This window comes from Halichoerus grypus, unplaced genomic scaffold (genome assembly GCF_964656455.1).
Source record: "Halichoerus grypus unplaced genomic scaffold, mHalGry1.hap1.1 HAP1_SCAFFOLD_116, whole genome shotgun sequence".
Classification (NCBI taxonomy): domain Eukaryota; kingdom Metazoa; phylum Chordata; class Mammalia; order Carnivora; family Phocidae; genus Halichoerus; species Halichoerus grypus.
In genome coordinates, this window is record NW_027555043.1 from 58765 (window position 1) to 84001 (window position 25237).

At 40.1% G+C, this 25237-nt stretch overlaps 1 long non-coding RNA gene across 3 annotated transcripts; it reads left to right on the forward strand.

Moving 5' to 3' along the window:
* Window positions 1–8516: 8516 nt before the first annotated feature.
* On the forward strand, window positions 8517–22847 carry LOC118531724 (uncharacterized). 3 transcript variants are annotated; one of them, XR_013444934.1, is made up of 3 exons: window positions 8517–8767; window positions 10106–10192; window positions 22711–22847. It is a non-coding gene; the product is annotated as an uncharacterized LOC118531724 (long non-coding RNA). The 3 variants fall into 3 exon arrangements; XR_013444933.1 differs by having other exon boundaries at window positions 8517–8669; XR_013444932.1 differs by lacking the exon at window positions 8517–8767 and adding an exon at window positions 8824–9017.
* Window positions 22848–25237: the final 2390 nt, after the last annotated feature.

Here is a 25237-nt window from a genome sequence, read left to right on the forward strand (position 1 = left end):
AGAGAGAATGAGCAGATAGGAAAAATAAAAGATATACAAAGAACCAAAATCAAAATTTTCAAAATGAAAAATAAAATGTCTGTTGAAAAACACATTGGATAGGATTAAGAGCAGGTAAGATATTGCAGGGAAAAATTAATTAACCTAGCCATATAGAATGAAACACACAGAAAATGGAAGCCTAAAGATGGAGAAAAAATGAGCAGAGCATTTGTGAGCTCTGGGACAACATTAAGTGGCCTCACATATATATGTGTGTGTATTATTATATACGTGTATTATATATGAGTATATTAAGTGTATATACATACAGTTTTCAAAATGAAAAAAAATGGGGTCATAAAATATTTGAAGAAAGGATATTTGAAATTTTTTTTTATCATAACCAAATTCAATGAAAACCATAAACTCACAGGTTCAAGAATCCTAAACAGATTATTTATCACACACTTATTGTGTGTGGTAATTAGGCATGGTAAGAGGTCTCTAAGTTTATAATCCTGGCCTCCTGGTGTTCATGTTCTTGTGTCATACCCTCTCCCTGCATATGTGATGAATTTATTGGTTTGCATCTAATAAAATAGAATATGGCAGAAGTGATCAGATGTCATTGCCAAGATGAAGTTACAAAAAGATGGTGGCTCCATCTTGGTCTCTTTCTTTCTCTCTTTGATCACCAGTGGCCATGACATGGGGACCCATAGGCCACCTATGGAATAGCCCATATGGTGAGGAATGATGGTCTGCCAACAACTGTTTGAGTGAGTTTTGAAGCAGATTCTCCAGCCCCATTTGAGCCTTGAGATGACTGCTACGTCATGAGAGATGTTAAGCCAGAAACATCCATCCTAGCCACACCAGGATTCCTGCCCCATAGAATCTCTGAGATCGTAAATGCTTGTTGCTTTGAGCCATTCAGTTTTTAAGTAATTTGTCACCTATCAATAGGTAATTAACATGTTGAGTATGCATGAATTTAAAATCAAAAATCTTACATTCTAGAGTTTATCCTTGAATCGAGAAGGTTTTCCAGAAACATTTGCAAAACAAATGAATGTATGAAAGATAAGACAGGTACCCGAAATAACTGTTACCATAAAGATGAAAGCAATTGTTCTTCATTAAAGCTTTATAAGATTGGCAAGGATATTGCTCTGAGAGTTCTTGGGAGGAGGCATTGCTTCTGGTTGAGAAAAGAGGGGATTCTTTCAGGAGGAGACAGTATTTTGGACCTTGAAGGGATAGAATTTGACTACATTTTGCTGACAATGAATCTAGGCACTTGGAATGAAAGAATTAGTCAGAAGACTGATGGGAAACCAAAGGGCACGTATAGGAAACCATGAGCAGAATGTAGCATGAGAAAACAAGAGAAAAGATATTGACGGAATAAATACTACTCTTCTAGGCAGATCACCATAACTTCTGTTTTGGACTCATGTTATAGAGATACTGCATATTAACACAAAACATTAGTTCTTACAAATAACTCTTTTTTCATTATACTTTCCTTAGTCACATTGGACGTGTGGTATCTACCTGCGTTAAATTTAAAGGCATGAGCTAATTAGCTTTCTTATTCTCAGAGAATAATAGTCAGATAAAGCGCAATGGTAGACTACTAATCTCTTCATTAGGCAGAGTATTTCTGTATTTCAAAAAGCTGCAATGACAGGTACACCTCGAGAGAGGTGTGATCACAAAGAAGAAAAATCCATTTTCTTGTCTGACTTACGTTACACCTACACGTAGTATGAACTTTGATTATATTGGGCCCCTTTGACTTATTGTCTATATTATTTATCTTCACACTTTGATTTTCTTTCCCTGATGGTTTCTAGTAGTTTTTCCTTGCCAATTTAAATTCTAGCTTGCTTCTCCATACTGTTCATTGATCACTCACTTTCTCATTATTAATTTCCGCCCTTTAGAGTCCAATAACACTTTTCATGGTGCTGCTAATTCCGTCCTTTTTTCCGCTGCCATGTTTCATCATTAAGTGACCGTGGGAGTTTCTAGCTTGTTGGGGACACAAGCCTCCTTGAACACACCTTGCTAAAATGTGCACTTCAGAGCTGTACAAAACATGAGCAGGAAACAGCACAATGACCCTACATGCATTTTAAAGTTTTTATTTATTTATTTTACTTGAGAGAGAGAGCGTGCACACAAGTGGGGGGGAGGGGCAGAGGGAGAGGATGAGAGAGAATCTCAAGCAGACCACGTTGAGCAGGGACCCCGACTTGGGCTCGATCTCCCAATCCTGAGATCATGACCTGAGCCAAAACCAAGAGTCAGATGCTTAACCCACCCAGCCACCCAGGCCCCGCATTTTAAATGCTGGTCCTCTGAGCCTACTCCTTCTGACCCAATTTGCAATTCTCTTTAATTTAACAAAATTGACATTTATGCCATATACTAAAATACAGTTTGTTCAGGTGAAATAACATGATGTTAGGCTTTGCTTGGTTCTTAAGAGAAGTGATTAGTTTTTATTGCTGGGGAAGAAAGAGCCTGTAAGAAATGAGACATTATGGACACAAAACTTAACCAAGGCCCAGAATGTTTTCATCTACTGTGTGGGCATATAGCTTGGATGCCTGCCTTAGTTTTATGGAATTCCTGAACATATTTTACCCCTGAATGTGTGTGGTAAAGCATACTCAGTTCGATATCTAAGGCTGGGATTTTCAAATGAGAGTTACTGAAGCGAAATTCCATTTTGCAAATTCATCAAGTAGGGTCCAGTTTCACCAAAATCCATCAAGAATAAGGAGATAGGTCACAAACTCATTTGGAGGGTGGATGCAAAGGTCATTATAAAAGTTCAAAACTACAACCAAATTTGTCTGACATTGAGAGAATCAGCTGTGAAACTCTCTTTCCTTTATGATCTAAAATATATTTTGCATTTCACTGAATTGGTTTTTATCCTTCCCATTCTTCATTTTAAAATAAGCCTAATAGGAAGTTCAAACTACCAAGCCAACTTATTTTTTTAAAGAATAAGCCCTTAACAGAATGTATAAAATTTTCAACATAGAAAAAAAAAGAGCACATTTATACTGGAAATTAAGAAATTCATTTAGTATTAAGGTCAAATTTATTATTATTTTTAAAAAAGATTTTATTTATTTATTTCCACAGAGATAAGAGCACAAGCAGGGGGAGTGGCAGGCAGAGGGAGAAGCAGACTCCCCACTGAGCAAGGAGCCCAATGTGGAACTTGATCTCAGGACCCCAGGGTCATGACCTGAGCCAAAGGAAGACGCTCAACCGACTGAGCCACCCAGGCATCCCAGATTTCTTACTATTTTTTTCTCTATTTTGGGCCCAGAGTCTCTCAGGAAGATACAACAATAGTCATTATAAATATGAACCTAAAAAAATAGGAAAGCAGGTCATTGTTTACCAAGTCAGCTTGAAAATATTATTATGTGCTTAATAAAACCCCATGTATTTCCTGACTACTTTTCAATCCATTCATTAGTGATTCTGTATTTTCTTTTTAGGTCCTCATTACAGCCAGTAATTGGAGGCTCGATGAGTGAAAACTTATTCAAATTATATGTCCCAGCACTCACAAATATAGGCTGCAGACGTCAAGTCCAAAATTTGTTAATGTCCTCGACTAAGTGTTATTTCTTTCCATGTATCTATATTTTAATTTTCTGATTACTCGAGTAAACAATCACGGAAATATTGCTAGACGGGTCTGGCTTCATTTTCTGAATTGATCTCCTGCTGGTTGAGTGTGTGTTCCTTGCAGTGGTGTGCGCTAAGACTCAATCCTGAGGATCTCCTCTCTCAGCAATTGGGGTTGCCCGGAGTCATTGTGTTTGCTAATTCCCTTGTATATTTTCTACTGGAATCCTGCACCTGACTCTGTACTTTACTTGCTGGACCCTGCAGGTGCTCCTACTACTTCTGACATGCTATTGTGCTCATTTGTTTCCATGTTTTCCCCCTTCAACAAACTGTGAGCCCCTGGGGGGCAGGAGCCTCATCTCTTATTTATGTATAGCCATAGTGTTTACTTCAGGGCTTGACACATTGTTGGCCAGGGGGTAGGAATAGCCACCTGACTTCTAGCCACCTGCCTTATCCGGCCAGCACAGAGTTAATAAATGAATTCCTTTAGGTGGGCAGTTTGTGGGAGTCTCTATTTTTTTGTATGTGGCCAGTCACACATTTATTTCACCAGCCTGGCCCCTATAGGCATGCTAGTCTGTGGCCCTCATTGTAGCTACTCAAAATATGTTGTAGTTATGTGGGTGAATGTGTCAATGAATGCCCGTCTAATTGCACAGAAAATTATTATTCCAATATTCCAGTCCCGAAAATTCTTTCAGTGTCATCTCAGACTTACAACAGTAAAGGTAGAAAAATATAACTTTGTTATACAATGTCCAAAAAAGCACTGCAGAGGTAGACCTCTCTGAGCATTCTAGTAGTCAAATTAGGAAAACCAGTTCACTTGTGCTCTCTACAGAATTCAGGGGATGCCAACAAACCAATCGTGTGGAAAAGCCTAGGTTTGCATACCCGTCATGACCGACAACTTCTACCTTGGATCATCTTAAAACAAGCCCCAGGATTTTAAGAACAATAACCCTGGCCAACATTCCAAGTGCAAATTCAACAACACATTTCTCAAGACTGATTCCAAGATGCTCCAAACTAGGGCCAATGGCAGCACGCAAGAGAACAATCCAACAAAGTGATTCCGTGTGGGGCCACGGCAGTGCTGTACCGTATGGAATGCTCTCTTGGGCTGATTTAATCTGGGGGGAAAGCTTAAGCAACAAGCTCATTGGATGGAATTCACATCACCATACATCAAAATACCGATGATGACGAAGTATTCTTGAGAAAGGTTAAGCTTCACCTAAAAAAGTAAATTTGGGTCTGCTTTAATTAACTGATAAATGGGGGACTGAGGCTCTAAGTTTTCTCCTACCATTTCTCCAACAATTTTAACTTTTTAAAAGCAACTATTACCAGATGTTCATTTTGTCCATAAAAATTCTCACCCTTGAAAACTATAATATTTATGAAAATGTAACTTTGAGCAACCTACTACCTGGGAACATATACAGCCAATTAGCTTGTGTTAATACATGTGTGGGTATTTGAAATAATTTGTTACATAGGCTTATTATTAATAAGACAGTTAAATGTTGGTTTTGGTTTCCAAAGAAAGATTTTATAATAAGTCTTCCTTCTGAGCTATTAGAAAGTAGACTCCTTTTCTGTTGGGGCCACTCCCTTGTTCAAGAAACTGAAACCCCACCAACCACTGTCTTTTTTTTTTGTTTTTTTTTCTTTTCTTACCAACTGCAGGAAAACATGGAGTTAGTTAAGTGGCAGGGCTAGGAGTGAGTCACTAAGTGTGGTCTCTCCACACAAGCCACTATAAAAAGGGGATATGTTTTCTGTAAACTATCATGACAATTATATGATAGGAAGAAACCGAACCGAGCAAATATAATAACAAAGATGATTCTCACGAACAGTAAAAGGAATGCCATTTTCTCAAGGCCATGCAGCAAAGTGCATATGCTTCCTTATGGCAAACACTAAACATCGGCCACTTGGATGGTGGATTAAATTTTACCTTAACCATGATGTGGATTTCACCTCCTGGAAGATCTAGATCTATATATTTATATCTCAATTGTTTTCCCACTTCAGTTTTGTTTTTTTTTTTTTTTGGCCCAGAAATTAAAAGAAGCACCAATGAAGGAAAATGTGAGGGATGCTCATTGTCAAGTTTTTATGTCACCGTTAGCAGATCTCACAAACTTTTCCTTGGGCATTCAAGGGGTTCGTACCCCCAAGATGAGCTTTGAGTCCTCCAAAAGAGCTGGACTGGACTGACCACGTGACCAGCTCTGGAGGGAGGGCACAAGGAGTCCTGTTGTGATTCCCTAGGAGCAGAGAAGAGTTGGAGCTTTTGATCCTTTGCATTTACAGACTGGGAAAACTCCTTTAACTCCATGGGCCGAGATCCCAGGTGACTGTAGCCACTGAACTTGTCCTATTTAAATTACTCTTGCTCGTTCAGACAGACACAGCGACATTGCTAACATACCTCCACCGCAGTGCTTCTGAAATACGCCATTGAACATGGAAAAGAACAGGTGAAATTATTACATCGCCCTGCAACCCAGCATATGCTGTCCAGCATCTAAGAGCGATTGTATCTGGTAGGACTCTAATCTGAATGTGGGCAGTGAGAAATCCCCACCTCGAAGATCATATTCACAACGGAGTTGTTTCTTCAGAGGCTACACATTTTGATGTTCATGTGGATTAAGAAGGCAAGACCGAGAAGAGTGGAGATTTTATTTTTTTTAGAAAAGTAACAATTATGACATCAAGGACAGTGCCTATAAAACTTGGTTCAAAACTTGTTTACGTCAAGAAATTCAGTGTTACAACAGTGTATTGAAAATTTATCAGCCACATATGTGAGTCCAGCTGCTGGCACAAAATGAAGTCGAGTTGGTTAAAGTGATGAGATTATTTCCTGGATGGAACATACTAGAAAGCAGCAGGCAATATATTTGGACAAGTAGAAAAAAAAAGAGAGAAGAAAAAACAACAAAAAAACCTTCAAGGAAGCTTGACAGAAGAGTATATTGTGGTGAGAGATGAGGAGGTATGACCTTCGATTTCTGTCTCTTTAGATGTTTCACTTTCTGCAGGATTTAATGATTGAAAAATGTTAGTCATTTTCAACCTGTGGTTGAGCTGCAGGAACCACAGAACAGGAACCCCACTGTGGCAGGAGTTGGAAGCAAAAAGCTTTTTTGTGTGGGTTCACTTACTATTTTAATTCTGTTGTATTATTAGTGGGCTTCCAAGGTATGGTTGCTACTTCTCCTATTTACTGCTCTTTCCCTCCTTCCTGTATCCTTTATGTCCCCCCTGCCCCCATTACCTTCCCTCCCTAAGGCAGGGGATCTTGCCAGCAGGGAGGCCACTGTGGGAAAAGCCAGATTTGCCATAGGCTCAGGTGACTCTGCTACTAACTTGGTTCATACTCTCAGGCCAATGATTTCATGGTTCTGGGGCTAATTTTCTTCATCTTAAACCAGGGATATTATGAACTGTTTCACAGGTTTGTGAAAATTAAATGGGATCCCATGTTGTAGGCCGAGTCCAGAGATCAGTGAGCGGTGAGCCGTTGTGTTCATTCACAGGGAGCTGCTACTCTAAGTATTCTTTGCATGAAGACGGCAGCTCTGCTTTGGCCATGTGTTCTAAATGTTTTTCCTCCTGGCCCCCAATATTTCTTACCATACTATTATTCTCATTAGCCAACGTTTAGTAAGTGCGGATCATGGGCCAGGACACTGCGGTTAAGTACTTCATGAAAAGCACTTAATTATTTCTCAGAATCTATACAATAGCTATTATTTGCACCCCAATTTATTAAAGACAAAGTGGAAATTCAGAGGCATTAAGTGAACTCTCAGGTTCATACCATCAGTTGCCAAGGCAGGACTCGGTGAGGTCTTTCTGACTCCGGAGCCTAGGCTCTTAACCACCAGTTACACCAGCTCTTAAATTCTCCAGCTCACAGGCCACCCACTCCCACAACCTATAGAATGCCAGTCTGTCCCACACCCAGTTTAGCTCCTCTAACTCTCTTGTATCTAATTTCTGCTGTTCCGTGGGGGTGGCCGGGTGTGTATTTCTGACCTCCCGGGAGGCAGGGATCATATCCCGCATATCCAGCGCCTTGCAGGGCAGACTCGGTACACGGGAGACATGGGCTCTTCAATCCAAGGGAAAAGAAACTGACCAGGCAGAGATCAAGAGTAAATAAAGTGCAAGAAGAGTACAGCAGGAAGAGGAGAGGAAGGAGGGAGAAAAAGAAGTCAAGGGAAAGGAAGCAAGGTCAAATATTTGCTGAGTGCCTTAGTGCCCATCATCGGACCTAAGGATCTCTAAGGGTCTCTGAGTAGGAGTACTCAACGCGCTGGGCACGGAAATCGGCCTAATCTTTCCAGACCAGGAACCAAGGCTCAGCAAACAAAGAGCTCAGCGCGTCTGGGTGGCGGACTTGCACCCACAATCGCGCATGCATGGCAGGGATTTAATGGGGTGCCTGGTTCTGGTACTTCCTTGCCAGGGTCAGGGTGGTAAAAACGCAGGCTGCTCTCTCCCCACTGATCCCTTAGGGAGCCACGGCACAAAGCGGGCACCCCTCTGAGTATCCGCGAAGACCTGTTACTCAGCAATTTTAAGTTTGCAAGGCACACCTCTCCTCCTTCCTCACTTTGAATTCAGCTCCCCTAGTCCCTGCCAGACTGCGGGGGCACATCTTCCTTTTCTTTCGAGCCAAGCCAGAGGAGTGCGTTATGAGGGATCTCTTCCTCTTCGCTCCGCGGGGGCCCAGGACCAGCCGCCCGCAGAACCAGCGGCCGCAGCGGCGCCGGTTCGGTGGGAGGTGGAACCAAGGGGACGCGCGGTCGCCTCCGCCCCCTGTAGGCGGGGCTGGCGAGCGGGGGCCGAGGAAGTCGGACGGCCCCGGAGGTGCCCCCGCCCCCGCCGCGTCCCGGCTGCTCCTGCGCGTGCGAGCTGCCGCGGCGGCGGGTCCCGGCAGGTGAGGGGCGCGCCCGGCCGGTCGGCAGCCCCCGCGACGCAGCCTCGGACAGGTGAGGGGGGCGCCGGGCTCAGCTGGCAGCGCGCGCGGAAGGGGCGCGGGGGTCGCCCCCTGCTCTCTTCCGGGGCCGGGCGTCTGCTTGCCACCGAGGTGAGGCGTTGGGGAGCCTGAGGTTCGGGATAGGAATTCAGTGGAGCTCCTTCCCGGGAGCTGCGGGTTGCGGAATCCAAAAGGTGTGCCAAGGTCGGGAGGCCGAAATCCGAGGCGGGTAGTCCTGGAGAGCGCACGGAGGGCGGGCGGCTTGCCCCAGGAATTCTTGGCTTTTTAAAGGGCACACCTTTGGTCCCCTCGGGGCGCAGTGGAGTTAGTCACCGCCACCGGCCGGACTCTTTCTGCAGAGGTGAGCCCCTCATTTGTGTGGGATTTGATGCGCTCCCTTCGTGGAGACCTGGAGGTTCAAAAACAGAAACAAAGGACGTTATTGACAAAAGGGTTATTCCATCAAGAATATATAATGATTATAAATATGTATGTATCTTTCTACAGAGCCTCAAAATATATAAAGGAATATTGAGTCTTCCAATTCATGAATATAAAATATCTCTCCATTTGATTAGATACTGATTTCTTTCATCAGAGCTTTGTAGTTTTCCACATGTAGATCCTGTTTAGATTCATATAAGTATTCCATTTTTTGATGCTACTTTCAATAATATTTTTTTTTAATTTTAAATTCCAGTTGTTCATTACTGGCATACAGGAAAGCAGTTGACTTTAGTATATTAGCCTTGTTACATGTGCCATACTTGCTTACTATTGCCAAGAGTTATTTTGTAGATTCCTTGGGATTTTCTACATGAACTATTAGGTCATCTATGAATAAAGATTGTATTTCTTCCTTTTCAATCTACACACCTTTTTTTTTTTTTTTTTTTTTTTTTGTCTTATTGCACTAGTTGAGACCACTACTACAATGTATAATAGGAATGGTGAGAAAAGACCATCCTTGCATTGATTCCAAACTCAGGGGGAAAGCATCCATTTTTTCACCATTTAATATAATGTTAGCTGCAGGGTTTTCATAGACAATCTTCATCAGGTTGATAAAGTTTCCCTCTACTTCTCGTTTGCTTAGAGTTATTATCAAAAATGGTTGTTGGATTTTGTCAAATACTCTTTCTACATCCGTTGACATGATCATATGATTTCTCTCCGTTAGGCTGTTGATATGATGGATTACATTGATTGTTTTTTTATTGTGAAATCAGCCTTTCATAACTGCAATAAACCCTACTTGTTTGTGGTGTATAAATATTTTTACCCATTGTTGGATTTGATTTGCTAATGATTAGTTTAGAATTTTGCATCTGTGCTCATGAGAGTTATCAGTCTGTATTTTGCCTTTCTTGTAACATCTATCTGGTTTTATTATTAAAGTTCTTCCTTTTTTTCTTTCTCCCTCTCTCCCTTCTTTGCATCCTTCCCTAGGGGCTCCTTCTCAGAGACGTCTGCATCTGGCTGCTAGTTCAACTGTACTGCACTGTTATACTGAAGGTCTGTCAGTGTGGTAGCAAGGTATGGGTGAGGGAAAGCATTTTATAATCTTATGGGTTATTTTCAGCCTTTTAGTGGACCTGTTTATCTGGGCTATGGATGTTCACAAGTGTTTCTTCAGAGGTATAATTCCCCCTTCCCCTTCCACATGGCTTTGGCGAAACAGAAAGGCAAGTGGGAGTTGAAATGGGAAAAATTATTTTCTCCATCTGAGATAAGGCAAGATGGATATAGTTTTTCTGCCCCTTGGAAGGCAGCGCTATGTTATAGAGCCCTCTTGGAGAATATGTCACAATAAATAATCTTTCCCTTCCCCTTCCAAAGTCACAAAAGGGACTTTGTGACTGTGAGAATCTGATGGAGTTCCTCGAGGTAAACTTGAGGGTTTCTCCAAGACTGAAGCAGCCAGGAGTTTTCCCTCTCACACCAGTCCACACTCAGCTTCCAGCAATTCATCAAAATTACCATGATGTGTTCCTACCAGTTTATGACTCCAGCAGGTCGGCTCCAGGTATGTATACCTCAGCTGTGACTCCCTGCATTGGCTTTTCTCCCCAGTTTTGGAATGGCAGCTTGTCCTTTGATCTCTGTTCTCTGAGGAGCCCAAGAAAAGTCATTGATTTTGGGTTTGTTCAGTTTTTTCTGTTGTAAAGATGAGAGTGACATCTTCTAATCTCTTTACATGTCAGAACTGAAACCAGAATTTATGTTTTTATTTTCATTCAGTTCAAAAGACTTTCTAAAATCCTTTAATTTTTCTTTGTTCTGTGGTTTATAAAGAAGTGTGCCATTTCATTTCCACATATTTGGGGTTCTTTCAGTTTTTTTTCCTGTAAGCTAATTAAATTCTATTGTGATCAAAAAACATACTTTGCACATCTTGAACCATTTCAAATATATTGAGACTTATTTTATGGCACAGAGTATGGTATATCTTGGTAGATGCTGCATATGCAGTTGCAAACAATGTGAATTCGGCTGTTTTTTGGTTGCAATATTTTATAAATTAGGTCAATTAGATCAGAATGGTTGATAATATTATTCAAGTCTTCTGTAGCCTTACTGATTTTCTGCCTACTTGTCCAGTCAATTAGAGAGAGACTAATTATGGAATTGTCTGTTTCTCCTTGCAGTTCTATCAGTTTTTGCTTTATGTATTTTAAAGCTTCATTAGTAAGTGCATAAGTATTTTGGGTTGTTATACCTTCTTGATGAATTGGCTTCCTTATTATTACAAAAAAACTTTTATTTCTGGTAATATTTTTGCTTTGAAATTTAGTTTGTCTTATATTAATATAACCACTTCAGCATTATCTTTAAAAAAAAAAGATTTTATTTATTTGAGAGACAGCGAGAGAGGGAGCACAAGCAGGGGGGAGGGGCAGAGGGAGAGGGAGAAGCAGACTCCCTGCTGAGCAGGGAACCTGACACAGGGCTCAATCCCAGGACATTGGGATCATGACCTGAACTGAAGGCAGACACCTAACTGACTGAGCCACCCAGGTGCCCCAACAGCATTATCTTGATTAAGCTTAGCATGAAATGTCTTTTTCCAACATTTTAACCTATTTGTGTCTTTATACTACTATACGTACTTTAAAGTAAGTTTCTGATAAGAAGCATATTTGGGTCTTGCTTTATTTATCCAATCTGACAATTTCTGATCTGTAATTGAGGTATTTACACATTTCACCTGCAATATAATTATTAATATGGTGGGCAGAAATCTACCACCTTGCTATTTGTTTTTTAATTGTCTTGGCTATGATTCATTTCCTTTTTCCTCTTTTTCTGCTTTCTTTTGGATTAAATGAATATTTTTTATGATTCCATTTTCTCTCCTTTTTTGTCTTTATTAGCTATAACCCTTTGTTTTGTTATTTTAGTGGTTGCTTTATGATTTAGAGTATATCTATAGTATTTTTAATAAGTTTATTTTTTAAAATAATCTCTACCCCCAACATGGGGCTCACACTTATGACCCAGAGATCAAGAGTTGCATGCTCTACAGATGAGCCACCCAAGGACCCCTATCATACACATTTTTATTTAATCACAGTCTCATGTCAAGTGACGTTATATGCATTCATGTGTAGTATAAGAAACTAACAACAATATACTTCCATTTCCCCACTCTTAGCCTTTTTGGTTTGTTTATATGCATTGTAAATCTACATATGTTATCAACTTCCCTACTACATTGTTTAAGCAGTCTACTACCTTATAGAAAATGAAATATTTTTAAAATCCTATGTATTTACACTTATATCTTAGTCAATTTAGGCTGATAGAACCAACTACCATAGACTGGGTGACTTACAAACAATCGAAATGTATTTCTCAGTCTGGAGGCTGGAAGTCTGAGATGAGGGTGCCAGCATGGTTGGGTTTTGGTAAGAACATTCTTCTGGGTTGCAGATAGCTGAATTCTCCTTTCTCTTCACATGGCAGAAAAAGAGCAAGCTATTTCCTGGCCTATTCTTATAAGGGCACTAATCCCATTGATAAGGGTTTCATCCTCATGACTTAATCACCACCCAAAGGTCCCACCTCCAAATATCATCACATTGGGATTTGATATCAATAAATGAATTTTAGGGGGTACATATTCAATCCATATCATTCAGACAACATTTCTGATTTTTTATTTTTATAGATTGATATTTCTTTGATATTTTTTCCCCTCTGCCTGAAGAATGTCCTTTAACATTCCCTATAGTGCAGGTATTCTTGTGGGGAAATTTTTCAGATTTTGTATTTCTGGAAAAATCTTTTTTTACATTTGATGCCTCCATTATATTTCTACTGGATAGTGCTGTGTTCGATATATGTCCCATATCTTTTTTTTCCCCTTGTTTTTCGCCTTTTTTTTTCTTTTGGTCTGTCAATCTTGATATTTTTTACTGATCTGTTTTTCCATCTATTAATCGTCTTTTCTGCTTTGTCTAATCTTCTATTAAACCAGTAAGTTAAATTTTACTGTCAGATATAACATTTTTGTCAGTTTTAGAAATTTACTTTAGATTCCTATTCTCTGATGAAATTTTCCATCTTTTCTTCATTTTAAAGAGCATTTTAATCATAAGTTATTTAAAATCAATTATCTGGGCGTGCCTGGGTGGCTCAGTCAGTTAAGTGTCTGACCCTTGATCGGCTCAGGTCATGATCTCAAGGTTGTGAGATCCAGCCCCACGTTGGGCTCTGTGTTCAGCATGGAGTCTGCTTAAGATTTCCATCCTCTCCCTCTGCCCCTCCCCCTCTGCTCACATACTCTCGACATCTCTAAAAAAAAAAAAAAATCAATGATCTGGAACTCTTTGGTTGTGTTTCTATGTTCTTTATAAAAAATATGATTTTGTATGTCTTTTGGTCATTTAGTCCTGTTTTAATTGTCCTAGTAATTTTTAATGGATACATGACACTGTAGATGACACAATACAGAGGCTCTTGATGATGTCATTTTCCTCCACAGCAAGAGAGAGATTTTCTTCCAGGGACCATATAGGGACAGTGGATCACCATAATCTAGTTGCTGTTTAATTTTAGAGTTTTGGGGTTGGTGTATTTCAGTTTTGAGATTATTCCTAAGCCATGGTTAATCTTCTAGAGTGTGGTCTTTCTTCCAAGTCTGTGCTTTTATTCCTAGTTCATGGTCCTTTGGGAATCTCAACTGGAAGTCTAGGCTATATTCTAAAGCTCCTCCAACTTGTTAGGAATTGAAATCCAACCATAGTCTCCCCAGCAACAAGCAGCTGCTAAAATTTCTGCTGTACTATTTGGCTTCCCAGATGTTGTAGTTGGCAGGACTTTTGGACTCTTACCCTGACACATTTAGCATAGGAATTAACCAAGGATTTCGATGGGAATTAGAGATTTGGGGGACTTCTCTGTATTTCCCTATTCTCTGGGATTTTGTCCCTCAAATCCCAACCAATGTGGCAGTGTGGCACTCTGCCAACTGTATCTTTGCTCCAATAAGTGAACCACTTTCTGCTTGGCCTCTATTTCCTGTACAGAAAATAGGGAAATGTCTTCATGGGAAAAGCCAGGATAAATGTGGAACCTTCTGTGTGCTTCTCTCTTCTAAAGGATCACAGTCATCCAAGTCTCATCTCTGTTAGGTATTCTTCAATGAGTTCCAAGAGTCATCTCATACGTAGTTGTCAGTGGGAGGTTTAGTTTTATTCAGTCTAATCCACCTGTCCCAGAACCAGAACTCTGCAATGCTCATTATGTTTTACCTGGTAATTTGAAGTGTCTTATATTGGAAACTGTTTCTCTGAAATTCTAGTTTGCCATATTGCCTCCAAAAGACTTACATCTGTAATAAACCATGGTACCTTAAGAGATCCATTTATAAAAATTAATGTGCAATCCATCTTTTCCTCTTAAATTTCTAAACTATATTTAACCTCCACTGCCAGGTACTTGATCTATTTAGTTGAATTCGAGTCACACATGTTTTCATTTAATAGCCTATAATTTTTAGGAAATCAGAACAAGGACAAAAGAGTGTCATGTGGCACAGTGAAACCTGAGATTAGAGTCAAACTGGACTGATGATGTGGCCATTTGCACTTTTTTAGCTAAAATTTCCTCATTTGTGGGGTGCTTGTTTGGCTTAGTTGGTAGAACGTGTGACTCTTGATCTCAGGGTTCTGAGTTCAAGTCCCACATTGAGGATAGAGCTTACTGAAAAAAATAAAATAAGGGGCACCTGGGTGGCCTCAGTCCATTAAGCATCCGACTCTTGGTTTCAGCCCAGGCACGATCTCATGGTCCTGAGATCGAGCCCCATATTGGGCTCTGTGCTCAGCATGGAATGTGCTTGTCTTTCTCCCTCTGCTCCTCCCCCCACTCATGCTCTCTCTCTCTTTCTCTGTCCATCTCTCTTAAATAAATAAACAAATAAAGAAAGAAATAAAATCTTTTAAAAATAATAACAAATAAAATTTCCTCATTTGTAAAACTTTTCTTTACCTTTCCTTAATTATAGTTTCCTCATTTGTAAAATGAAAATAACACTTAATCTCTTTATGTGTTCTTGTCATGGACAGGCACTAAGATGTTTACAATAGCGTTGTCCATGGGGGCACAAATGTTTAAAACAGAGTAAAGGCAAATTTTTCATTTAAAAATTGTAAAACCCTTTCAGTAGGGTTCTGGCTGAATAAATTATGGTGTATCCACACCATGAACTAGTGTGCAGTCATTAAAAAGAGTAGCGAGGCCACTTGACTTCAGAGACTTATTCTGAGATATTAAATGAGAAAAGAAAGATGCAGACACGTGAATATAATTTTTAACTATGTAATTGTGTGTACACATATCTACACATATCTATATTCCATTGAAAAAACCACTGAAATGCATATATTATGTTAACATGGGCTTCTGGATAAGGGAAGGTGGGAAGGGGAATAGGGTTGATACAGAAGAAAGAGAAAAAGACAAGAAAAGGAAAAATGGGCAAATAAAATTTATTTCAAGAAATGCATGTATGCCATAATCACTTTTATATATTTTTTTAAAATTTTATTTCTGTTTGTTTATAGGAATAAGTTAATTTTTAAGTGCTGACTTTTCAACTTTAAAGTGTAAATTTAGTATCATGAATGTAAGTTCTTTAATAAAACACTTAAGTCATGAAAGGCAGTTAGAGTTGAAGGGGTAGATCCTTAGCTTGAAGATCTTCCAAGTGCAAATTATCACATTTACTAACAAAACAATCTTGATTCCTGTGCCAAGATCTCCTGCTAGGCCTAGTAGACATCCTAGCTTGACAGAATCTGGCTTTTATTTCTGGTATTTGTAATACTCATTTTAATGCTAAGGTCCTCCATATGCATTTTCATAATACAAAGGCTGATAATTCATGCCATGTATCTCTTTATGAAATAAGTTGAATGAATAATTGAAATTTATTCCTTGGTTCCAAGTAAAAGGTTAGCAAAAAAAAATAAACTATCCAAGAGTGAATGTTCAGTGTGTGCACGTAAGTATAAATTTAGTTGAATCACTAAATTGCACTTCCATGAAATTGTACTAACATGCCCTTACTTGCCTAGCTCTTCCTAGTTCTTTTCCCACCCTCACAATGTTTTGCAAGTTTCAAATCGTCGTTCAGATGAATAATATTCACAAAAGAACATATCTGCCACTGAACTTTTGGAATTTCTAGATTGCCTAGTCAGTCGGAGGTTTTGTGTAAAAGACCAGGTGTGAGCGGGGAATGATGTTCATGCCCGAGAGGTCAGGCTATCAGCCCTACCCTGCCAGCCTTGAGGGAAGATATCACATAACTTACACACCTAACCCATACTACATTTATTTGTGCTATTTATAAATGTCAGTAGGGACCTAAGTCCATGCTGGAATTTGCTAAATGGCATTTGACCTCTTGATCCAAAGTGAATGGCTAAAGATTTGGTATTATGTGCCCAAAGGCTAAAGATGTATGACGGAATAATATGTGAGCTATTAAGGGAACTGATTAATCACAATTGTTAATAATTACCAAACACTTATTATGCATGAGTTGCTCTTGGTGAAAAGCCTTGTGTATAAGAATGGACTTAATCCTCAAAGCCCTCCTAGGAAGTAGGAAGCATTATCCTTCTTATTTTACAGGTGGGGAAACCGAGGCACTGGAAAATTAGGTAAATTCCCACTGATAAAATGCAGAACTAAGATTGAACAGAGTTATTTGAGATCCACATGACATCCTCTCAACCACTATCTTATATCTGTTTAAACCCAGAGTGCCCAGAATGTGTGCTCTTCTCTTCTGTGCAGAAATTAGGCCCCTGTGTTCTTGTGCAGTGACCAGCACATGGAGAGTCTCGGCTTCTGTGGTAACAGGTCAAGAATTCAAGGATGAGACACAGATTTGAAGGTCCACGTTATGGTAGAACTGGGTTGTCATTACCTGGCTTTCATTCCTTCTTTATGTAAAGAGAGTTTGGGGTTGGGGGTGGGCACGTGGTGAAGGGGGACAAAGGATAGGATGGAAGAGGGATGTAGGGAGAGTAAGCTGTACACCGAAATTTGCTCTCAGCGCCTGGCAGCTCAGGGGCAAGAGAGAAATAAAGAAGATCCTCTGGGAACTTACATGTGTTAACAGTGAGACAGACAGACACACTGCGTCCCAGATGGAGTAGGAAAACAGAAGTCTCTGAGACACTAGGAGGACCCCTGGGAATGTGGACAGCAACTGAAGTGGCAGGTGGGGCATAACATACAGGCAGTAACATGGATCCTAGAAGGCCCACCCTCAACACCTGATAGATGTCATTCAGATCTCTTGGCTCAGAATGTATTCCAAGAATATCTTCCCATGAAACTTCCAGAGTGGCAGCAAGGAGCTAGCCTGCTTGTGGGACATGCTGGCAACAAGAACAAAGTGTTTCTCTTTTCCCTGCCCTGCCACTGTGACTCCAATCAAGAGTCAGCAGGAGAACAGAGGAAAAGCTTCCGATGAAATTTTGAGCCCGACTGTGATTGATTTGATAATCCTGAATTAACCCCAAATTGCTACCTGTAATAGAGAATATTTGGAAGGTGACCAAAGAAGCTGTCTAACTCACCACAGCGACTCCAAGTAACCCTATTCACAGTATCCCTCCTACAGCGTTAATATCTCCAGCCTCTCCCCCACTTTCCTACAATAAGGCTCCTTAAGTAGAGGTCCTATGTTCTTTTAACTCTTTGAAACAAATTGGTGAACTCAGATAATTTCAGCTATATTTACTTCCGAATTAGGAAAGAATTCAGTAAGGTCCCTTTCCAGCGCTACATTCTTGGAGTCTGAGAGATTTTTTAAAAGCGCATGCATGCGTGTTTGTATGTGTATGTGGGAGTTGGGGGGGGGTAATCATAAAATCTATTGCTTTGACAACTTTCCACTGACTATATGAATTATATGAAATATTTTTCAGCCTCAAAGCTAGGAAAAAAATATTATCTAGAAACCGATAAACTTTCTCCTAATAGTCAATAGTTTACATATAATATTTGACATTAAATAATAAGAGGTCCTCAATCAACAAAAATGGGGGGGAATGTTCTAGAACTGCTGGACACTATCTCTCTTAGAGAATGTCTGTAACATATAATTACATTCTACAAGGTGTTGATAGTGGTTTGATTTGGATAGTTGATGGCTTAGGAAGGAGTCTACCAAACAGTGCCACAGACTATAAACCACAGCTCCTAAAAACATCAGTTGTACTAAGGAGAACTACTAAACTGTTTTGCTCAATGATCCATCCCGTTTTATGCCAACTCGTTGATCTTTGTAATCAAATACCATTCAGGTTAGTCTGGCCTCAGCTGGAAGCTTAGGAGTAAATTAATATGTCATGGACTGAGTTCTTAACAGTGATGGACTTACTAATACAGACTTCAAGCTAATATCTATTTTCTAAACAGTTTAGAGAGTGATGATGAAATATATTAGCAGCTTCCCCCAAAAGGAGGTGTTCTGATAATTCTGGAAACAATGTTAAGAACAACATGGAAGGGGATGAAGATGAAACTATTGGGGATTGGTGGGAAAAATATATACCCCCTATCAATTTAAAGGTTGATGCTTATAGGATGCAGAAGGGTCTGTTATAGATACTGTGTAGGGAGATTTTTAAAAATAAAAAGTAGGCCAGAAACATGTATGCAAATGAAAAGCACTATATCTAGGAAACTGTGCGGGGAGTGGGGAGAAGGTCCTTATGGACATAGTCCGTTTCAAACCTTTTCCACTATGGACATTGGGTTCAAGAAGGTCAAGCATATAATAGTTCGTCTCTTTCTATTTCCCTTAAAACAAACAGTCAAGCAGGATCTCAAATCATCTACAGTGTCATCTGTGTGGTTTATTGGTGTTATTGGAACAACATAAACTGGAACATTGCACGTAGGAGGGATATATTATCAACAACATATCCATAACACCTAGGACTGCCTAAAACCATGAATGCATATTTCCCATTGTCTTAATTTCCTCTTGTCTTGAAACTTCCTTGTTAGAAGTTCACTGAGACTGAGTCCATGCTTTTTCTGAGGCAAGCGGTTATTAAAATGTGCAAAGTAAAAAGGTAAGCACTAATCACTCCAACTAAGAACAAGATGGGGAGCATCCTGAGAACAATTAGAAATGAGTTTGAAAAAGGAAAATATATCATGGTAGATGCCTTTTCCCCCCAGATAACACCTATTTATTTAATTATTTATTTTTAAATATTTTATTTATTTATTTGTCAAAGAGAGAGAGAGCACCAGTAGGGAGAGTGGCAGGCAGAGGAAGAAGTAGGGAGAGGGAGAAGCAGACTCTCCACTGAACAAGGAGCCTGATGTGGGACTAGATCCCAGGGTCCTGGGATCACCACTGAGCTGGTGGCTTAACTGATTGAGCCACCCAGGTGCTCCAAATTACACCTCTTGATTCAATCCAGTGCTTGGTAGAATGACGGACAATTTTGAACAACTGCACTGAAGCCTCTGTCTTTAAAAAAAAAACCCTGTGTCATGTAGCTTGTCTTTAATGTGGAACAGGGCAAAATCGCTTCCTAGTCTAATTCTCCAATTATAATTTAGTGTAAAGCCCCAAATTTGACAAAGATCACCATTTTGCAGTATCATAGGTTTTGTTAACAGATGAGAAAAATGTCTGTCTCTGGAAAGGGAGGAGTGGTATATTCTCATTTCGTAACATATATTTCCTCATAGAATTTAAGGACTATACTCAGCTTATGTATTAAATTCAGTTGGTAAAAATTCATTGATAGTCCATTACTATTGGTGAACTGCAGTGTAGGGACTTCAGGAAATCCTCCCAAACCCCTGCTTGCTGGATACTTCTCTCCCCTCCCTCGTTTCAACTTCCATCAAAAGTGATTCATTATAAGCAGACATATTTCTCTTCCAGCTAATCCCAAATGGTTGGAATAAAGAGCTTGACACCAATTTTAAGCTTTTCTTTTTTTCCTCCCCTAATCATTTATTGTGGAAGAAAAATAGCCCTACAAAAATGGGTTTTTTACTGCATCCTCAATAAATCCTACATGCATTTCTCTTATTCTCTGTCCACTGCAAACATGCCTCTATCAAGATTAATACTAAATTCAGCCCAAGGCTGAGCACTAGATTTGAGCAATGACAAATTCCTCACATTTCCCCACAGATCTTTTACTTTTTCTGCTAAGTTGTGAATTTCAGGCTTGCCCTCAAAATAGACGCAGTGGAAAAGCATTCCTATCACTGACTGTAAGTCATTATTTTTGAACCCTGACACATTGATACATCTCAGCTTTTTGTGTTATTTGATCTTTCATCCAGCTAATTTTTGAACTTTCTAAAAATTTAGATCATTCATAGTTGAAGTCCAATCTTGTGTCTTGAGAGGAGAATAGAGAAGGATATAAGTAAGTTTATATAAGTAAGTTTTAGGTCAGTTGTCCCCAGATTCTGCATTTTTATCAGTAAAATATATTTTTTAAAAATTAGAAGATGAAAATGGGACGCAAACTCGAACGTGTCAAGTACAGACGTGCACTCACATAAAAAAAAAAAAAAAAAAAATCTCTACCAGCTACTGTTTCTTCAATTTCAGGATAAAAATCTCAGGATGAAAAAGTTTTTTAAAATGAATCGTTTGCTTTATGTGAATTTTCTTATTTTGTTGGAGATTTATCATGTATGTACCACTGTCTGCAGCTTTGCTTTTGGGACAATGGCATCAGGCAAAAAAAAGAAAAAAAGAAAATAGAAACTTCTGTCCACACAGTTCTAAAACGGGGATTAGCTGACCTGGCCTGTGATCCCAGCAATTTTTTTGATAAATAAATAACAATTCTATGGGATTGTCATTTGGGTCAGGAGAATCATTTTCCTTTCAGAAGCTCATGAGTTCATTTATATTGAAAGATCATCATAGAGATCAAATGAGACTGTGAAGCATGTCACTGATTAAAGGGACAGACTTACTAATAAGTATATACCGCTTGACTACGAGCCAGAAATTGGAGATGAAAACGGTTTTCAACTAAATTCTGATCATTGCCATCCAGGGTGCATAGAATTATTCTGGACGTTTTAATTTATACATATTTTACTAAGTTAATCATGAACCCAAAACACTGAATCACAGAGAAGCCCATTATAAGAAACATTCTGCCTCATTCCAGGTACAAAAATCACATTCACCTTTTGGGATTCACACTTTGCTTTTGAAAAGATAATTTTCCTCATTCTTGGCATCCTCACTATGACCTTGATTTTTTTTAAGATTTTATTTATTTGAAAGGGAGAGCATGAGCAGGGGTGAGGAGCAGAGGGAGAGGGAGAGGGAGAAGCAGACTCCTCACTTAGTAGAGAGCCCTGATGCGGGGCTCAATCCCAGGACCCTGAGATCACGACCTGAGCTGAAAGCAGATGCTTAACCGACTTAGCCACCCAGGCACCCCTATGACCTTGATTTAGAAGGCTATTTTTAGGTGACGAAGATTTCTTGGAGAATCTCTGTACTATTCTGTACTTGGACTATTTGAGTGAGGCCAAAGGCTGCCCTAAGAAAGTAACCATAACGTGTTGATCACATTTTATTCAAATTAAATGAATTCTGTAAACAGGTGCTAAACATGAGTCAGTGTGGGGGACACCTTCCCTTGTTTTTCATTCTATCTGTTCTGTTTGGAGAGAACAGCTTCCCTTGTTCTATGCCCTTTTATTTGAGAAATTGTCTCAAATTCTTCTCCACTCAGGGATTTGAGTTTTCTTTTTGGGTTGCATTACCTGTGTCTCCGTCATGCCTCACCATAAAGCCATGTGTGGTCCACTGAGTGGTCAGGCTAGCCCTGGGACACTCTCCCTGGTTGTGCTAGTCTAGAAAGACTACAACCCCTCAGGTGCATAACGGCATCTACGAAGTCAGAATTTAATCTCTGAGTTTTTTAGAACTAATTTTAATTAATTAGTTAGAATGCATGGGCCTCGTTGGACCTGCTAAACAGTGACCAGATATTGTACATGGTAATTTATGTTGGGGATGGGGAGGGATACCTCGAGTGACTCCAGATACTGAAAGGTTATGCAAGTGCATTAAGTGGTGGAAATGCCATGTAATACCATTGGAGGATGGGGGGGTCAGTGCATATGCATGCCCGTTCCATTTCTAAATGGAATGTTTTAAATATTCCAACTGCTAATTTTTGATCCTGGTTAATTGTGATCTACCCCCCATACACACAGAGAGTCCCTAAGTCCCCCCTTTTCCCATTGCACTTAACATTTTGTAATACACTATATGGTGTCTCTATTTTAGCTGTTTCTTTCTTGAGTCTCCCCTCACCCCTTAGCCTTATAATTAAACTACATGAAGGAAGGGATTTTTGCTTGTTTTATTCACTTCTGAATCCCCATCGCCTATGTAAGTGCGAGACATGCAGCATGCATTCAAATATTTACGAATGGAGAGCTTAATTCTCTCCCCCATCACTATACAGATAATCAGCTTTTAATGTGAGATTTTATGTTTGTGTTCTCAGCTTGCAGGGCACTTAGGATCTCATTGGAAAATGTTCAGGTGAGGATCAAGACAGATATGGCCCATATCTGGAAGAGGATTTCCATCTAGCAATGCTGTGATGCAAACAATCATTGTGTTCTTCCCAACTGAGATCTGTTCTCTTCACTGCATGTCAGGCAGACCATATGAACACCAATTACAGTTTGCAATAGAAAGGAACACTTTTGTCATTCCTGAGCTCAGGCAACTTCAGTATTCCATGTAAGTATACTATATTGCTGGATAACATATTTTAAATTAAGATATTTGGCATTCTAGATGTAACCCACGATGACCATAGTGGCCAATTCCTCAAAATGCTTGAGACTCACAAGGGTGTCCTATTGACAAAAGACGGAAAACAGATGGAAAAACAGACTTGCAGAAACGGTAAAGTATTTCTCACCAACAGACTCGGTAAGCAGCCTTTGCTGGCTCAGGCACCAGCATCTAGAATATAATGATAAGTCGGCTCCACACACAGCAGGTCCCACAAACTATGGGTCTTTGGATTCACCTGTACACATACATGTTAATTTGGCCAAAAAAATGTTGGCCTCATTACACTCACGTCAACATGTCAAAAATCTACTGAATTCAAGTCAAAATCTGGGTTACTGGCAGCTCTTGGACAATTAGGAGGCCTGGCAATATTGGGCAGGCATTCCCACAATTCCATTAGTGATAAATCTTGTGCAATTCATCCTGGCCGCGCCACTACTGAACCTTTTTTTTTTTTTTCCATTTTGTTCTCGCAATGATATCGCCTGCTGCCTGGTCTATATTTTTAGAGTGTGATGTTGACTCTATTCTTAATTTCTGCTGAAGTTCCAATTACATGCTTATTAAATTACTTCGGCAGAGCGCGTGACTCTTGATCTCAGGGTTGTGAGTTCGAGCCCCACGCTGGGTGTAGAGATCACTTCAAAATAAAATCTTAAAAAAAAAAAATGAACACATATTTAAGGGGCGCCTGGGTGGCTCAGACGGTTAAGCATCTGCCTTCGGCTCAGGTCATGATCCCAGGGTCCTGGGATCGAGCCCCCCGCGTGGGGCGCCCTGCTCAGTGGGGAGCCTACTTCTCCTTCTCCCTCTGCCCCGCCCCCCTGTTTGTGCGCCTGCTCTCTCTCTCGCAAATAAATAAATCTTTTTTTAAAAAAAAGAGTAAATCAGGATGTGGTAAGGACAGAATGGTTGAACAAACTATTAATTTACAGCAGCAGCATCCAGGCACCAATTCTATGGACCGGACAGTAGGGTCCCAGAGCCATGTACCTCCTTCACTGAGAAGTTGCCACGATACCTCTGTGGGAAGGAGGGTATCTCAGCTTGGAATCTGTCGCTCTCCTTCTTTCACTGTTTTGCTCTGATGATTCCTAACTTGGGCCCCACATATTCCACGTCCCATGCTGCCGTCTTTGGAGTGCTCCTGCACTTAATCGGGACCGTTGACACTAACCTGTGGCAGAAAGAGAGGGGTCTCTACAAATGCAACAGAAGTTGTATATATTGGTACAGAGATCGCTGCACTCCATTTCCACAGCTCTCGCTGTCTGCGCTGAACTGCCCCTCCTGCAGGAGCTTCTGTCTTCTAGAGTAAAACTTGCAGGATGTGTGATGCAGGTACTTGTCACTCTGGAAAAGCATCTTTTTGCTTTGTGTTCTCCTGGATCTCTTTCTGTGCCACTCTGTGCTGCACCAAGTCATGGAAAAAGCAGTTTCCGGGCTGATGGCAACCCCCCCCCCCCCAAAATACAAAAATCAAAAGATTTTGATAATTTTTATCTCACAAGTAAATTTTTGTCTCCTTCATCCAGATCCCAGAAGATTTTTTTTGTTTTGCTTTTTGGTTTTTGTTTTTGTTTCAGATCCCATAAGATTTGGCTGTTCACCCGTATCGGTCTGCTGTGTGTAGGCTGCGCTTAGTGATCCTAAAGAACATAGTGCCATGAGCCCGTTTTTCTATGATCCACGTGGATGTATGAACACGGGCATCCCCAATGCGGTGGTGTGACCCACACATGCCTCGTCCTTCAGAGACCTTCTGAACTCACAAGGGAAATAGATGATTGCTGGATGGGATTGAACCAGCATGAGCAAAAGGAGAAACAAGCAGTTTATTTTATTTTTTTTTTAAAGATTTTATTTATTTGACAGAGAGACAGCGAGGGAGGGAACACAAGGAGGGGGAGAGGGAGAGGGAGAAGCAGGCTTCCCGCCGAGCAGGGAGCCCGATGCGGGGCTCGATCCCAGGACCCTGGGATCATGACCTGAGCCGAAGGCAGACGCTTAACGACTGAGCCACTCAGGCGCCCCTGGTTGTTTTGTCTTCTTAAAGGACATTTTTACCACCATAAAATTACCTTATTTATCTCTTCTAATATTCTTGGAAATTTACTTTGTGGGATACTGATATACCCACTCTGCTTGGTTTTTCTTTTTTTTTTTTGTTTTGTTTTGTGTTTTAGTGTTAACATAGCATATTTTTTCATCCTTATTTTTAATCT